Source organism: Cydia fagiglandana, chromosome 19 (assembly GCF_963556715.1).
Source record: "Cydia fagiglandana chromosome 19, ilCydFagi1.1, whole genome shotgun sequence".
Lineage (NCBI taxonomy): Eukaryota > Metazoa > Arthropoda > Insecta > Lepidoptera > Tortricidae > Cydia > Cydia fagiglandana.
The window spans coordinates 11,723,853-11,743,170 of NC_085950.1; the positions used below are offsets into that span (position 1 = coordinate 11,723,853).

General features: G+C 35.8%; 1 protein-coding gene across 1 annotated transcript in view; it reads left to right on the forward strand.

Annotated features, from left to right (window-relative positions):
- Nucleotides 1-19,318, forward strand: part of LOC134673792 (agrin) — a 143,704-nt gene that overhangs the window by 986 nt on the left and 123,400 nt on the right. The gene's annotated exons all lie outside the window — the stretch shown is intronic.

Sequence of the window (19,318 nt, forward strand, 5' to 3'; positions counted from 1 at the left end):
GCAAAAACTTTTACATCAGAACTTTCTTTTTTGGATTTTCTTACTCATAGTCATAATATATCACTCCCAATCATGATTTTTTTTTCATCATTTTGTATTCGTTCGAAGTATTTGTTTTTTGTACCTACATATATTTGTGACGCCCCGAAACTCCGCAAAAAAAGTATTGTTTTTGCCTAAATAATTTTTTGTGTTGAGAAAATTTTTTTTTTACAACCATTTTGAAAATCAAACACACTAATATAAAATTAAAAGTCATTCGACTAACAAAACATCAGAAAAGATAACTTATTTGCAAAGTGATGCCTAATTTGACATAAAGCAGGCCACTGACGAGACTTCCAAATACATGCCGTAACAGTGGATTCATCCAAATGGACGGCATCCTAACATTAAACATTGTACGTTTTTGGCATTCACGGACCGATTTTGGATTGCAGCCACGCTATTTGGACTGTTGGAAGGCTCGTCAGTGGCCACCTTAAGATTCATGCTCTACATTCTACACAATTGGATAGAAATTTATTCTGATTGCTATTGCTTACACAGCTTCATACAGTTCCTGTTTTTTCTGATTCGCAGTAATGTTTTTTCTGATGCATATTGGTCTAGGATTTTATTTTCACGTGAATGCTGAAAAATTCTACCAAGTAGCGAAAATTTCACTAGCATGATTGTGATGTGGGTCTGTTATTCTGTTATTCTTGTTTAATTCATGAGTCGACTGCCGGCTCAAGATAACTATTTATAACTAATGAATAAAGTAGAAGATAATCGCTTCATCAGATTTAACCTAACTGATCCGAAGAAATGGCAAAAACAACAAATTAATTTAATATTTTATGTTATATCAAGTCACTTTTGTGCCATATTTTTGTCTAAAGCACACAAAATTTTATTATTGTGACCAAAAATCTTAGTCAAAGGATCTTTTTAGGGTTCGGTACCCAAAGGGTAAAAACGGGAGCCTATTACTAAGACTCTTCTGTCTGTCTGTCCGTCTATCCGTCCGTCTGTCTGTCACCAGGCTGTATCTCATGTACCGTGATAGCAGGTGAAATTTTCGCAGATGATGTATTTCCGTTGCCACTATAACAACAAATATTAAAAATACGGAACCCTCGGTGGGCGAGTCCAATTTGCACTTGTCCGGTATTTTTTATTAAAGGAAAAATGGCTTGAAGGAAATATTCGCACGCTACTGGTAATCCTCCGTAGCTCAGTTGGTAGCAGCCTAGCAGCGTCGGACCGGTGTTCCGACAGGTCACAAGTTCAAGTCTTACCGGAGACGGTGAATTTTAACTTCCTGTAGGTACAGATAGGAATAATATATCTAATAGGTAGTCAAATTATTCACTTTTGAAGTTTCTTGCAGAAATCGTAGGTGCACTCGCCATCAGGTATATAAGAGCGGCCGAGATGATCAGTAATATCTGAACACGCACTCTAACGCCTTGACGATAGAGCCGTGTCCCGATATTTATGAGCACTTTTGACGCTCCGATATATTTGACAGCGACTGTACAGCAAATTAATGAATCAAGTCACTCCTAATTTCCATAATGTTATTACAATTATGCTAATACGATGTTATTGCTCTGTTCTAACAGCGCAGCGGGACACAACATGACGTGCAGAGAAAACTAATTTCTTACATGCGAAAATACAGGTGTATATTTTTTATTTTGCAAACAGGTATATATTTTTTATGAGCAAATATTTTTTTAATTTGTACACGCTTTAACGTGGTTTAGATTACACTCAATAAACTTTGTGCTTTAGTGATGTGGTAACAGATTATTATTTATGAAAACGGGACTTAATCGTGTATACTGTATAATTTAGTTTTAATATTATTCCAACGACATTGTCTCGAATATTTACTGGCTAAAGTTGATTAAAAACTATTAGTACTTATCTACATTTTTGACTTGATAAAACCTTAGATAAAACGCTCTACATGTCTAACACTTATATGACAGTTACACCTTCACAATTTTCCGCTATTAAAAAAATGTAATTAGTCATTAAAAGTTTTGGTTTTCTAAAATAAAATTATATTTGTCAAACATTTGCGCGGGATTACAATAAAGGGTCATTTTTGGACCGTATTGTGCGAGGTGATTAGCTAGGCCATATTGATTAACTTTTTCTATGGGACCAACTCCGAAATCACAAAAATTGTTTTGGTTGTTTCATATATTTTAGTCGAGTGGATGTTTTCTATGGGAAGGCCAATTTTTTTTTGGGATTTCGTAGTTGGTCCCATAGAAAAAGTTAATCAATATGACCTACCTAATCACCTCGCACCATATGGTTAACGGTCCAAAAATTACCCTGTATTTGATGTTGTCATTATGCAGTCAGTACAGTAGCGTTGCTCGCGGCACAATACACGTGGGGCCATTTTAGCCTATTACCCTATTACTAAGACTTCTCTGTCTGTCCATCTGTCCGTCTGTCACCAGGCTGTATCTCATGAACCGTGATAGCTAGACAGTTGAAATTTTCTCAGATGATGTACCTATTTCTGTTGCCGCTATAACAACAAATAATAAATATTTAAGCGTGGCTCCCATACAACCAACCTGATTTTTTTGCCGTTATTTGCGTAATGGTACGGAACAATTCGTGCGCGAGTCCAACTCGCACTTGTCCGGTTTTTAAGATCTAGTCAGGCTTCTATAGTTTTTCTAGTTCGTCGGATCAAACATGGAAACTCCCCTTTTGACAATCTCGGTTAGCACCAATCAGACCTGTCAAAGAGACGAGTATAATATGCTTAGATCACCTTTCGCCAGAATAAGGTTAAGAGACAGCCACAATAGATATCATGGCTGGATTAAATCCGAACTGTGTCAGAGAATCAAACGGATGACTAGTCATTTGGTAATGGATGAGCTATTGGTAAACTTATTCAATATAACTATATGGACAGTGAGCTTTGTTTTTTTTAATCTGAAGTTTTATCGCGTTTTAGTTTTGTTTCAACACCAGGTTTTCGAGTTTGTCACACCTTTTTATTAAGATAACTAGGGAGGTATCTAATTATGAGACGGTATTATTTTTGTACTTTTGGCATGATATGCGAGTTATCGGCATTTTGTAAAGTACACAATTTTACTAGAATCGGTTGAGAATTGTGACCTGTAGAGAACATCCGAAAGCATTTTTGCCCAAGTTGAATCGGGGAATTTGGCTAACGCTCGGTCAGTAAGTCTCATATAATAAGGCAGTATTTTGTAAGAACAAAGCTGGCCGCGTAGCCAAAATGCCAATCGCTTACGCTCCGTAGCGATCGAAACGCAACTGTCACTGTCGCGCTAATATGGAAGAGTGATAGAGAGACATAATGCTTTTCGTTTTCGAAGCGATAGCGATTGTAACCTTGGCTAGGCCGGCTGTTTAGCTTAGTAACATGATCCATGATCCACGTAACGGTGCGTGACCGATATCAGTGATAGTAACATAATCACAACTGTTGTTATATTAGGGCGCTAACACATACACATACCGACATGCGGTCATAGAGCGCAGCGCCGGCAAATTTTCTATATAGCAAAATAAGCAACGAATTGTTAAAATTACACCTTTGGGCACATAAATCTACTTATTCTATGCAAATAAAGCTATTATATGGTATGGTATGTATGGTATCTATTCTATTATATGGTATCATTCGAATTTAAATAATTTGTTTTTTTTAACTGTTAGGAACTTTTATGGGTTTACTTGATTGCGAATGTTACTTTTTTAACTGAAAGAAAATCTAATATTTTCTTGATGGTCATGTATTGATTTATATGTATTTGCGTGGTACATCGGAGTGTTAATTTCTGTACAAAAAACTGCAGATAGATAACTAAGATAGAACATTTAGAATAATGAGAAACAAATTAATATAAAAATCTGGAAATCCATCAAAACTGTACGGGGCACCCGCTCAGACTACATCAGCATTACCGAAGCGCAACATTACTGCCGACTCTTTTCTGCGCAGACGTCAAAATTCCGGGTATCGACGTCGATTTTGACAATTTGCGACAGTAATGCAGTCGGGAGTAATGTCGCGCTGCAGTAACGACTCGGCCACGACATTGAGCGACTTGCGACGGCGGCAGCGATAACCATAGGTTGGAGCGAGACATAGCGATTGGACTTTTCGTTCCCACCTATGGTTGTCGCTGCCGCCGTCGTCAGTCGCTTAATGTCGTGGCCGAGCCGTAATGCTGATGTTCTGAATCCAAACGGCACCTTCTATCGCGCCGCAAATCATCAGTGTGGCAGCGACTTTACTCCATTGTTAATTCCATCTCGATATGATTTACAAGTTGTTATTAATATTGTAAATTGTTATTTATGCGATTACACTTTCCTATTAACTGTACTGTCTGCAATAACATAAACAGGGCGTTCCGGAAAGTATAATTCAGTCGGACAGACTTGTAGCTTGTACAGTCCTAGATTTTTTTATAATCGTATTTTTTTAAGTACCATAAACTCAGTTAACTTTAGTTCACTACTTACTATGATCCAAATTCAAGGTCCAGTAAAATATGTATAAGTGTATTTCAAATTATGATGAAAATATAATATAGAAAATGCATTAGTAGGTTTCAAAATAAATGTATTTAAGTACAAAATCATAATGGCTCATTAAGAATCAACGTTAAAAATGGTATATTTGTAGTATAAGACTATATAAGTAGTGTACTATATTTACGGTACCTAAAGACAGAAAGTTTATTAGGAAGTTAAATTTTTGTAGTAACTGCTGCATGTATAATTTGGTATAAATCACAAAAATCTCCACCGTCTTCTTCATACTGTCCACTTCCAATCTTTTAACTTAGAAAAAAAAATCGAATCCGACTTCTCAAAGGATAATATAAAATATTATCGCTTTTATATGAGCTTTTATTGTTAAAATCGTCTTAAAGTCAGTTGGCAACAAAACCTATTCAAAATTCAATTATTTTAGAAACTTTCAAACTAACTTTCAGATACTGATTGTACAAAAATCGCTATTCATCTTACACCAGCCTTAGATACACGGGCACTGGCTACACAATGACCCTAATCCCACTATTGGGGTCAAATGACCAGTAATTGCTCACATTGGCTCGTTAAGATTTAATTTAAATGGTTATTGGTCCCAATCGGACTGATCGAAAGTGACAGTTATTAGCTGTGAGTATTGACACTTTCACGCGTTTTTTGTGTGTGTGTGTATTTGTGAAGTTTTTTTTTTGGTGTAGACGGAGCGAATGCGCGAATGGATTGTACTTTTTATATGCGATCTGGTGTATTCATGCTTATTAGCTATTGATTTGAATTAAAAGTTTTATCGGACGCGGAAGGCCCAGACGGAGATGGCGGGATGACCTAGACACCTTTCTCAGTAACTGGCCAGAGCAGGCGCTATGTCGGGAGTCGTGGAAGACAAGGGGAGAGGCCTTTGCCCAGCAGTGGGACACCTTAATAGGCTAGCAAAAAAAAAATGCCTGATTTCGGTGACTAAATATTCTGACACTTTCAGACAGCTTTTAAAAAGTAGGAAGTTCGAACATGCCTGTAAGGGCCAGGCAAGAAAATTAACCTTTAAACTCCATTTATTTCATGACGTCCACAGGAAAGTCGCATATCCTTATACAGACTGCAAAAGTTTTTGATCCATGTGCCCAAATTTTTAAATTCTACTGATATCCTCATTCTCTTGCCCTTGTCCCATTCACTTGGGGTCGGCGCAGCATGTCTTTCTCTTCCACACCTCTCTGTCGCCCGTCATTTCGTCATTCACTTGCTTTCGTTTCATATCATCTCTCACACAGTCCATCCACCTTTTCCTCGGTTTTCCTTTCCTCGTACTTCCCTCCACATTAATTCTACTGATATAAATTCTCGAAATACTATCTCTATCGACATGCCCTACCCTATATACATACAAACTACCAAGTACCCTGACAATTTAACTTTAAGTATCATCTTCAATTTGACGTATTACACCTCCAGGTTTTTAATCGATCAATTTCACCGATTAATTACAGTAAAAACCGAACACTTTTTGCGCGAGGTCACTGCCCGAAGTAAAACAAAGCCATCCTTACTGTTAACTGATAGTTCGCACTTAAACCTTATTGCTAGGACTTACGGTTCATCGATGGTCAATTAATGCTGCTGTTAGTAACCGCAACACAATTGGCTGATCATTAGTAGGTTCTATGTCGTTGTAATAAAGCTTAAGTTCAGTAAGTGTTAACGATAGTACTGCTACTTGTGAAGACGTTCCGTAACAGCTGGTAGCTCGTCTAGTATAACTTGATCTTCAGATCCATATTAACTATGCGTTACAGTAGACTACAGATACATTGGTCGTATTAGAACAGAGCTTGCATTGGTAATAAGTATAACAAGAAGACTGGTTATTGTCTCTGTTCATTCATTACTCATTAAGGTGGTTCTCCTTGCTCGAATTTCATACAAACTTCTTGGCACCCTAGCTCCTATTATATAGGGTTTCTTCACTTGTATATGTAATGTTTGGGTAGTATATATACTTCTGTCTTCGCTTAACGTAAAAAAATAAAGGCTTTTTTCTTAATAATATTAATCAAAATCTATAAATATAGATTTTGATTAATAGGCCGGTCATATTTAACACAAAAAATTGCTAAATTCGCAAGCTAACGGCTAGTTCTGATTTTTTAATATGTTGTTAGGATCACTACCAGAATTGTAAATCCAAGTTTGCAGCTTCGAAAGACCTGTGCTAACTTTGCACCACTCGAAAAACCGCGAAATTTTCATACTTTTTTTGGTATTCTCAATATAGCTCCTAAACTATTCATTTTTTATCAAAAACGTCTATGAACAAACTAAAGTTAACTAAAATTGTTACAATTTAAGACCAGAATCAATTCTGTAAGTACAATACTTACCGAGATACTGCTCTGCAAAAATGGGCAATTTTATCCACTTTTAGCGAAATTTTAAGATTTGTTCAATTTTCGACACGAAATCAAAGAAAATACTCATTTTACGGGTAAAGTAATAAAACTATGTTCTAGAAAATGGCATTACCTTTAATTTAAGCAAATACATATATTTAATCTTTAGACCATACCGTTTACTCACAAATCTTAAAAATCCAAAAAATGGGAAGCTGCTTTTTTCGTATATTTGATTTGTTTAGTTAGCTCCACCCCCCACGGCATTGTTCACAGAAGAGGGTTCGTTGTTCTACTCAGCTTTCACTCCGCTACCTCAAAGCATCTCAGTAGGAGCCGACATGTTTGTTGTGGTAGATGGGTGTTTCTTACTGCACAAGGTGATATGGCATCGTAACAACTCCGTGAGGAATATCGTTGCAGGGTACGTCAGCTACACCTACAATCATTTCGGACGGAATGTTGCTCTGGTCTTTGACGGATATCCTGAGGATGGAGCAGAGAAGAACACAAAAACTGCCGAACTCGTAAGGCGCTATGGTTCTCTGCAGTGTAACGAAATCGTCTTTCAAGAGTCAACCATTATAAAAATAACCCAGGAGAAGTCATTGGCTAACGACAGCAACAAGCGGCGACTGATTGCCCTGATATGCTCCGCCTTCCGAACTTTCCGAAGCCAGGGAATGAGACAAAGCAGGCAGTAGAGGATGCTGACTGTGACATCGTCACGGCGGCACTTGACAAGAGCACCTCTTTTAAATCAGTGCTAATCATTGGCCAGGATGTGGACCTCATTGTCCTTCTAAATGGGTTCGGTTGTGAAGAATAGTTTTTTCCAGAAAAGTGGCAGTGGTGACTCTGGCCCTATACAACATTCCTCAACCTCATTTAATCGCGGAGATTTGGAAGTTTCCCCAGGATTCGAGTTGTTTCTCCCCGCCTTCACTGGGTGTGATACTACCTCTGCCCTTTTCTGGCATGTGTCTGGAACAAACTGTGGAGCGCCATTAAGAAGAACGTTGAGCTTATCACCATAGCTGAAGTATTCCTGCAACCTAATGCAGCCTACCCAGCAATTGCAGCTGCCGGAACAAAATGCCTAGTAGCTTTATATGGAGGGAACTACACAAAAGATACGCTCCGTGCTCCATAGATTACGCTACAAAAAAATATAAAAACAGCCGCCTTCGCTAAGGTTGACTTGGCCAGTTTGCCTCCAACGGAAGATAGTGCAACATTCCATGCTTACCGAACTTACCACCAAATTCAGAAGTGGTTGGGGGTGGAAAACGATGCAATTCAATGGGGATGGGAAATGACGAGTGAAGTAGTCACCTCCCTTCCTTCTGAAATTTTTGTCATGCGGGTACAAGAAAGGATGTAGCGGAGGCGGCTGTACCTGTATAAAAGCAGCAGGCCTTAAATGCAAATTTTGCTGCTGCTTTTTCAGACTGAATTATTTCAAAATGAACAGCTCTAACTAAATGTTATTTTTGATACCTTTTAAATATGTTTAATAAATATTTACAATTCAGACTACCCTCAAATCATTCTGAGAACTAAACAGAGCAAATTTGCGAAAAATGCAGTTTTCCCACTTTTTGGATTTTTAAGATTAGAGTAAACGGTACAGTCAAGAGATATCATTGTTTGCTTAATATTAAAGGTAATTACATTTTCTACAACATCGTTTTATTAAATTACCCGTAAAATAAATATTTTTTTCTGATTTCGGGGTCGAAAATCGCCCGAATGTTAAAATTTCACTATACTGGATAAAATTGCCCATTTTTGCAGAGCGGTATCTCGGTAAGTATTAAACTTACAAAATTTATTCTGATCTCAAATTGTAGCAATTTTAGTTAACTTTAGTTAATTCATAGACGTTTTTGGCAAAAAATGCATAGCTTAGGACTTATATTGAGAATACCAAAAAAAGTACGAAAATTTCGCGGTTTTTTGAGTGCTGCAAAGTTAGCACAGGTCTTTCGAAGCTGCAAACTTGGATTTACAATGCTGGTAGTGATCCTAACAACATATTAAAAAATCAGAACTAGCCGTTAGCTTGCGAATTTAATGTTCGATATGACTGGCCTATAATATTATTAAGAAAAAAGCCTTTGAATATTGGTAAAAATTTGCCCCATTGCTTGTTTGTGTGAGTGATGCTTATAGTGTAGGTGTAATTCTAACATGGCGACTTCATTTGACAAGCAATCATTTTTCATTTATCAAAGGTGTAACAGATGGCACTTTAAAACCGCAACACAGATTACCTGTGTATTTTATTTTATTTTCACTCAATAGAGGGAGATATATTTAATGCACAAAGCATGTTACGAGTATACTCATTTAAGAGTCTCCTTTCCGATATAATTTCATTCCCAGATTTAATATAATACATTTATATAACTATACATTTAATAGAAAGGTCAGTCCAAACAATCATTCGCGTAACGGTCGTCCACCGAAAAGCCTTGTGAATTCTGCTTTCGGTTCGGCAGAAATATAAATGTTCGCTGGAAAAGCCTATATTTATTGTAACAATGATTTTTAAACTAAAATACCTAGCTATATTTTTCTCAAAAATATATAGGTATGTGGAAAAAAATGTCATCTTCTTGTAAATAAACAAGATTCTATATGTTCTACTTGTGCATAACAATAACATTAGTAGATTATTAACCAAGTGATCATTTCTTGTTGATATTTTTTTCAAAAATGTTGCCTTTCACCCGAGTTAAAACACTCTACTTTTCATATCGCATATAAGGAAAGTAAAATGCATGTGTTTTTTTAATAAATTTTTATACTAGGTATTTTTGAGAGTAGGTACTTTCAATTAACAATTTGGCCAAAAGTAATATCGTTATTTATGGAATGGGGAGTCAAATATCAGAATGGAAATTGTATAACAAATCCATTTATACCCAAATTTCAATTCCTTATTGTAAAAAGAATAATAAAATCGTACTTGGAATTGGAACCTAAACTGCTCTAGTGCAGAAACGTAGGGTAGACCGGGTGCAATAGTACCACGGGGCAATAGTACCATCGTTATTATCTTCACAATTACAACGAAATATGAATATGTGGGTATACACGATAAAGCCCAATACTTGTCTGGACCCGCTCACTAGTCGGCCGCTCGCTGCGACGCGGAACGGAGGTGCGCGGAGACCATTTTTGTTTTCGAGTGATCAAAGTAAGTATTTACGAGAAATATTTTGTCATATTATTCAAAACTAAATAATCCTAGAGTTAGATTGGTATTTGATTATGATTAGTTAGTTATCAAAGTTTCTTTTGTGGGACAGTATGGGGATGAGTTAGGTAAAGGAATTGAAATATAAATACTTTATGTAAGTTTGGGTACTCGGGGGCATTAGTAACTATGTGAGCCGGGGACAATTGTACCGTTACAATTGACACCGCGGTACAAACGACTCCTTAACAATGTTACCAAAAATATTAAAAAAGCATTAGGAGAAACCAAAAATAAAGGAAAAATATGAGACGGAAAAAGCAAAAGGGAAGGGAAAAGGCAAGGTAATAGACAAGGGGAAAGGGACCGGAAAAGGAAAAAATATTCAACGACAAGGAGGATTCTGTAGAAGAATACTATTGCCTAGTCTGTGGTGAGCCTTATAGTATAAGCAGATCCAATGAAACATGGGTGCAATGTGATAATTGTCAATTGTGGGCTCATGAAGAGTGTACTGACCCTATTTCACCAACTACGACAGGTATGGCAATTGTCAAAAAATGACAGACCTCTGTTTTACCACACCGACATTTGTCAGTGACATATGTCGAGTGACAATTGACAAGTGACAGGTGACAGGTGACAATTTCGTAGATTGTTTTGTATAGAATTTCATATAAACATGACAGGTATTTTGGTACAATTGTCCATCTTAAATGACAATTATTTTGTGAAACAAGGGTAATTTTTACTAGTCGATATATTTGTCAATTCTTGACAAGATATCGTTAATTGCTTTCTGTGTACCGTGTTGTCATCACTAACATGATATTGATTGAGATCCCAATCCCACCTAATGCAGCGTACCTACATTATTTTCTGACAAGGTGTGAAAGTATTATTTTTTTGTTACTTTTAAGTTATTTTTTCTGCAAATGCAAGTGCAGTGACGTCAAAGTAGAAATCTATTCTTACCTACTTTATGTATTCCCTTGTATAAGAATGTCACCTCTGTTACTTTCGCGGAGATTCATTTTCTAACCAAAACCCTAACTTTACCGTTAGTGCCCAACTTCGCCCAAGTAAATTATAAAAAAACAATACCTACCTATTTACCTAAACATACCTAATTTCGCTACCTGTCCCCAACTTAATCAAAACTATACTGAAACTTATTACCGTAAATTATTACCGTATTACCGTATTAACGTAAATTTTCTAGTCTAGTTGAAAAACAAAGTTATTAATTTATTTACGACATGCATGGTTACCCTAGAATTAGAATACTAATTACAGTTAAGCTCTAAAATAATAAACCTTTATATAATAAACATATTGTTTGGGTTTTATTTACGTTCCAATTTTTGGTACTATTGACCTGCACCGCACGAAGGGTCAATTGTAACACAAGGAATCATTGACGAAAAACGGGATTTTCTACCATATTCTTACCGTTAACAACAATTACCCTCAAAAATACGTAAATCAATAACCTACTATTTCATATGTAGGTACGTACAGTTTTGGTTCAACTCCTATACATTCTGAACTAGGAACCATTATCCAAAAAATGGTACTATTGCCCCCGGTCTACCCTATCATTTCCTGCACACCTTTTACAACAACAATGACCGTCTTTCATAGCATGCGAAATGAAACGGATATTTCTTGTTTTCTTTGCATTAGCAATTTTCTCTCGATAATTTAATCAATTTGCAACATAAGTATTAGAAGAATCGTCATAAATTCATAAATAACAAAATATAAAAGGACATACATTTATAGAAGGTTTCCCCGCGCGACGTTGCCAATTGGTTTAATGTGCAACATGCTCGCAACGTTTGGATGTCAATAAGTCGACAATGAAAAATTATATTTCAAATCAATTCAAACTTGATATTTTTGACAGTAATGGGTTACTTACTTAAATAAGAAGGCATATTTCGCCCGGGTCTACTATGGTCAAATGGTCTAGTGGCTTTTAGCTAATGAGTATAAGTCTTATAAGTTGAACAGCATGACAGGGTTCAAACCACGAACAAAGACTCATTTCTTTTTGTATTTATTTTATTTCATTTTTTGGCTTTTTATGACCTTATTTTTTATCACACGATTATTTTACGATTTTTAATCATTATCAAACGGGACTTACCTAATCGCGTATAATTAAGTTATTAAAATTTACCTCCGAGTTCCAACGTTCCGACGGCGTAGTCTCCGTGGTTGTCGGGTCGGGCTCTTAGTTCTCTTAGACAACGGGGACGGAAAAGTTGGAGGTACATTTTAAAAACTTAACTAACTAAAACGGTTAAGTACTGTTTTTCTAAATAATAATATAATGTATAGTATCTATTTTAACTCTAAATTAGTTTTAATAGGTATATATATATTAGAAAAGGTGGAAAGGCTGACCATATAGTCATCCAGCGTGGAAATGCTCTCAATATCCTTTAGCATTGCATTTTCTAAAAACCTATCTAGATAGAACAACATTAGGTGTTTATGTAAAATGGTAACTATGTATAATTTCAATTTATTTATTTATCGTATGGCATTACAGTTACTGGATTCAATAAAATGTAGGTAAAGGTATACTTACTTACTTTATAGTTCGTTTTTTTTAGCTTTAGAAATAAGGTAAACAATCTTGATGCGTCTTTTAATTGAAAAACACATTTTAAAAATAAGTTACGGCAAATATGTAACAATTATGAATCTAATACGATCATTTATAATCTTCTGCTTTCATAAGTAATAGTTACCGATTTTTTAAAAACGTTTTTCTATTAAAAGACATGTCAAGATCGCTTACCTTCTTTGTAGTTCTTTCTAATGCTTAAAAAAACTAACTATAGTTAGGTATAGTTTTTAGGACTGACCAACAATGACTACGATATTTACGATAGGTACAGAAAGTAAGGCTGACTGCTGTATAAACGTAAGGAAACATAATTATAATTATGTACAACAATATACCTAAATGAACGAGTTCACATCCCATCATAATCACAATATTTTATTGTGTTTAAAGAACGATATACCTATTTTGATTTTTTCTGTTTCTCATTTCTTCCCCAACAATGTGACTCACACGCCAGCTTAGTAGTGTTACGTTACTACTAAGGTAAAATTAAAAGCGTTTTTTTTAATTTTAGGTACCTAAAACAATTTGCGTCATTTTCAATTGATAATAAGAATAACAATATATAAATTATAAAACTTTTCATAAAAAAAAAACAAAAAAAAATAAGCACCGTCGTGATTTGAACCCAGAATCATTGTAACTAGCTTAAATTTATTCAAAACAGATGTTGTGGGTGCCACAAGCACATGACAATTTACGTTTCAAAATTCCAGTTGGTTCCAAGTTACTTGTCAATGTCACATAAGAATTTAAATTCTAAATTTTTTTACAAAAAATAAAATTTCATGCGCTGAACTGCGCCTTCTAGGATACTTTATTGTAACATTCCAAATCTACTGACATTTGACACTGACTTAAGGTGTGTAAGTGTGCGTGAATGCAAGAAATTGCAATATTTTGCAGTTTGATTCCGATAATAACGAAATGAGACACTGTTGAGTTAAACATGTCTCGATTTGGATGTAATATTTTTTATAGTTTTCGCACATATCAACACATCTTAATGAAACTTTGTATTTGGGGAGAAATAGTGAAAATCCACAATTCGTGCACAGTGACGCCATCTTTTGGCTGATAATCGGCATCCCATCCCTAGACATCCACCTTAAGATCCATCTTCACCGTAGTGGCTTCATGTCGAATACAGTTTTTCTGCGTCTTTGCCTAACAAGAAAGAGAGATGGGCATAGCCATTGAAATTCCCGATCATATTTCAAAAAGCTCAAAATGTGTTTGTAATAATCTACATGTACCTTGTTGTCTTTGCTAGCTTTGTTTTATACGATACGATCGTGCGTTTGACTTTGAAAAATGGCTATAGATTTGGTAATATTCAAGTTTGCTGCTTCAGAACGATATGAACCGATCGTGAGTTTGATTGTATTATACGTTTTAAAAATACTTACTTGATATTTTTCGAACAGTCAGTCATCCGCAATGAAACAGTAAAGCGTAAATTATACTTGTAAACAATAAAATCAAATTAGACAAAGACTATTATGTGGCACACGTTTCATATTCCGTTGCAACTCTTAAACTAAGCAACATATTGACTTTTGTACAGTCGGCATCGGATTCTAGCTGTCAGTATGTTAAACCTGATGTATATTTTATAATATTTATAATTATAAGAAAATGCCACTTGCAAAAATATGGTAGACTTCTTCTTCTTCGTCAATTTAAGAGGTATCCTCTTGTCGGTGGAGTATTTTCCATTTCTCCTCTCCTTTCCATAGACTTATAAGTAAATTTATATATTTATATATAATTAGTAAAAGATAACGTACGAAACAAAGGACCAATCGCAGCGACAATTTTTGTCGATTGTTGTTGGATTTTTTTCGATATTGCGGAACGGGATTCGCGAGGTGTAGTTCACACGTCCGCTAGTTTATCATGGTTTTAAAATTGATTTATCTATAGAACTCCTCAGCAGAAACTAGCCACCCTTAAAGGGTGACTCAAGCTAGACCGGGCCGGGGCTGGGCCAGAGCTTCCGGCGGTTCTTTTTACAAGCTTTTATTTAGTTTCACCTGACCGTTCTCTGTCTGTCTGCGTGTAATCAAGTCTTGCAAGTTAAATTTGATCCACTTCCCAGTTTCCGATTGAGCTGAAATTTTGAATGCATGTATAAATCGGATGACAATGCAATATTATGGTACCATCGAGCTGATCTGATGATGGCGACAGGAGGTGGCCATAGGAACTCTGTGATGAAACAACGTAACCTAATTGTGTTAGGGGTTTTTAGAATTGTCTCAATGAGTATTAGTTGTCTGTCGTAAGAAAAGCACAGTCAGCGATAAAAGCTTGTACCAAAAATGAAATTTTTGCCAAAAACTTATTCTATGGAAAGCACCACGTGGTCACCGATCAGCAGTCATAGAAAATGTCATTTCGGACACTTATGCCCGGACACGGCGCGGTGTAGCGTGAGTTATCCTTTAATGTGAAAAGTGATCTTAGTCTCCAAGAAATTGTTAATTGATGTTACCTGTACTTTTACGGCCTTATTGATTTAACATTGCCGGTTTAAACTAAATACGTGATTTAACAGGTAACTGTTGTTTTATGTGTCTGCAAACGTTTACGCGCCTTAGGCCCACTTGCACCATCTCAATAACCCGGGGCTAAGCGGTCAAACCGTTAACCCAGTGTCAAATTGTACTGGTAATCATGGTAACTCCAGGTTTAACCGGTTAACCCCAGGTTAGTGGAATGGCAAGTGAGCCTTATTAGGTTTTTAACCTCCATAGTTAGGTTAAGGCTTTTTATTTTAGATTCATTTTTTAAATCTTTATTGCACAAAAGAAATACAAATGTACAAAAGGCAAACTTATTGACATAAGGCATTCTCTACCAGACAACCTTTAGGCGGAAACAGAACAAGGGATGAAGGATCAAGGTTACATCCGGATCGGATTCGAAAAATCATATACCGGGTGTGGCCTGTAATATGAGCAAAAAATTTAACTGTAGGCTGTATTCCTCATACTCATGAACATTTGTTCAGCAACTATTAAAAATAACTTATAGTTTGATTTTTAATACACTTTAACACTTTTTTTTTAAAACATTGCAATTTTAATCGGGACGAGGGTTTTAAGATCTCATCCACATGGAATCCAGTCATTAGTAAATGTAAGCGGAAACGAATATCGACAGTCGATAAATCGAATATCGTTAGTGTTGTGTGTCGACAGAGTGACATCCCTAGTGCGCAAAACGTTCAAACTGATAAACAAGACCAAGTGCGGGTAGTTCGAAAAACTCGCGCGGCTAGAAGATGTTGATGTCAACTTGAGCCAGTCTTCTCCGAGACCACGGGGACAACGCCGTCCTCGAAACGTCGGAGGTAAATCTTAAAACTTAAATACGTGATTAAGTCCCGTTGTGCAGTTTGATAATACTTTAAAAGTCATTCAAAGACGCAATGTATTGCGAATTTTGTTGTGTTTAAGGCTTGACAAGCAACGTCAATCACAATGATGTGGCGTGGCGATGGCGTTCATTGAAGATAATATTTATTTTGTAAGAAAAATAGGGAGTCTAAATAATTAATAATTTTTAAAAGTTGTTGAACAAAAGTGTCACCGTTTGAGGAGTACAATCTATGTTTTAATTATTTGCTATATTGCTGTATAGGAGACCTACCGGTGGACTGGAATTATCTTCCGGTTATAATAAATCTCCTATAATTAATAAGTGAATACAATAACATTCAAATGACACGGATAAATCAGCGATTGTTTCCGAATGTCATGCTTCAGCCCACTGAGCATATAATCACTACGTTTTAAGAGTCGGCACTTTCGAACAAGCCTTAAACCGAATTATGAACGTACATTGTGCCAACACACCAAATACATGTCAATATTGCCAACACAAAAAAAAACAACACTAGGGCTTGCCACTACTGGCGTACCTACTCTTTATCGATATCGATAAATGTGCGATACAGTCGCCATCAGATATATCGGAGCGGCCGAGGTGCTCAAAAATATCTGAACACGCACCTAGCGCGATGACAATAGAGGCGTGTTCAGATATTTGTGAGCACTTTGGCCGCTTCGATATATCTGATGGCGACTGTACATGCTGCTGTACTGTACTATAGTAACAGTAAATTTTGAGTATCACTAGGATTAATAAAATAAAAGCAAAATATAAAAATAATTTTATTTAACATATTAAAGATATGATACAGATAGTTTATTATTACAATACGCTTATGTTATGAACGTAAAGTTTGTATGGGGTTAAAGTTTTCTTTTGAGCTACGAATTTGAAACTTCGTTAAAAGATATATTATTTAAATACAAGAAAACTAATTTCAGCGTTTTTGAAAATTCAACCTCTAAAGTGATGAAAAAGGGGTTGAAAGTTTGTATGGATATCAAACATTTTTTCGAGTGTTGGACTTGAATCTTTGTATTTAGGGATATTATTAGAAGACAGGAAAAGTAATTTCAGCGTTTTGTAAAATTCATCCCCTAACAGGGTTAAAAAGGGGTTGAAAGTTTGAATCCATTACAAATGGTTTTGAAACTTCTTAGAAAGGCATAATAGCCGTATGCAAAAAAAAGTGATTGCAACGTTTTTGGAATTTCAACCCCTAAGGGGGTTAAAAAGGGGATGGAAGTTTGTCTGCGGGTGCAAATTTTATTTTAAGCAAGGAACTTGAAACTTTGTAAAAACGTTTTAAATTAAAATACAAGAAAACTCATTTCAGCATTTATGAAAATTCATCCCCTAAGGTGGTGAAAAAGGGGTTGAAAGTTTGTATGGAGATCAGATATTTTGTGAGTGCGGAATGCGGAACTTGAATCTTTGTATAAGGGCATAGGTACCTATTATGAGAATACAAGAAAAGTAATTTCAGCAACCAACATCAAAATCCACTTGACTTAAAACTTCATACAACTTGCTAAAAAATGTCAACATTGCTTGGATATGAAAATTATAGGTACTAAAGATGTAAAATGTTGAAGATAAGATTCCACGCGGACGAAGTCGCGGTGTTGCCCGCGACTTCGTCCGCGTGGAATTGATATTGCATACTCGTAATTACATATATTATTTTGCAGCGCTTCTCAGTTGAGCTATCTTTGCAGCGTTCGCAGAAATTTCTTCTGTTTTAATAATATCCGAATTTAATATTTGGCACTGTCTTCTAATTAAGATTTTGGTCACAAACCAAAATAATTGTTTTTTCATGAAATCCTCATGTTCCTTACATGTCCACCAGGTTATGTTAATGTTTGCCGCAAAAAGTGTGCAAAACATTTGCCCGACATTTTCTTCATATAATAAATGACTATTTTTTTCAAAATAGTTTTTCGCTTCCTCAATTGTACGACACAGCTGGATAGATGGGTACGTTAATGATTTCTTTTCTTGCCACCACTCCCGCAAGCTTATAAATTTATACATTGGGTGATCTGTAACATCTTCCAGTTTCAGCAAATTAGAACACATTTGACAGCCTACGTTCTTCAACAGTCTATAAGCTATGTAACCGCTTAAATATACAATAGGTTGATTTTCTATGTCTGTTAAATCTGTTTCAATTTGCTCCTCTAATTCATTTTCAGGTATCATTAAAACAGGATATTCTTCTTCTTCATTGGTAGTCATTGATGTGAGTTTCTCATCACCATCAACATCATGTTGGCATAATGGATTGACAAGCAATAACTTGTTCAAATCTTCTTCGCAATTAGATCCTCGGTTATGTGGTGCATTCATTCCAGAAATATGAATTGATTTCAATGCACTTACAAAATGTGTGCAGGTAGGATTTCGATTTGTAGGGCTATTCTGTCGTATAAGTCCGAATAGGTTTTCAAGAGCGTCTTGATTCAGTGAGCGTAAATTCAAATAGTTAAATCCTTGATTCTTACAATAACACCAGATATCTTTAAGCGAATTTATGGTTACAATATAACCTTCCACGCATCTGACTCTTTTTAATCTTAACCTGCTATCTGATTTCATGAACTCCATTGACTTCAGCTTTTTCAAAAAACTATTCCAGATTTCTATGTGATTGGTTTTACGAGACACATTTTGTCTTCGTCCCTTTATTACATCTTTTGGGTTTGATGGGCCATTAGTAGAATCAAATAAATTATTAAGGTCCCGTACTACCTCGGATGTTTGTGCCACTTCTTTTCCGTACTCTGTGTCTTCATATTTTTCTGCAATCATCTTTAGAATAGCTGCGAAAGTATTACTTAGAGTTTGAGCGGCATATTTCACTTTCATTTTATGTTTTTGTTTTGGATCTAGCATTACAGAAGATACTTTATGAAAGTACAACATTCCAGTATTTATGGCTTCTGCGTCACGTAAGTGTTGCCACTTAGCCACTTTACCGTCAAATTTCATAGACCCGGCTTCATAAAAGTTATTTCGAATTGACTTGAATAAGTGGGGAACGTCAAAAACTGTATATATTTTTCTCTGATTCACTAGAAAATAGTTAGCAGTAGACGGTAAATGTGATAACTTTTTGAGCAA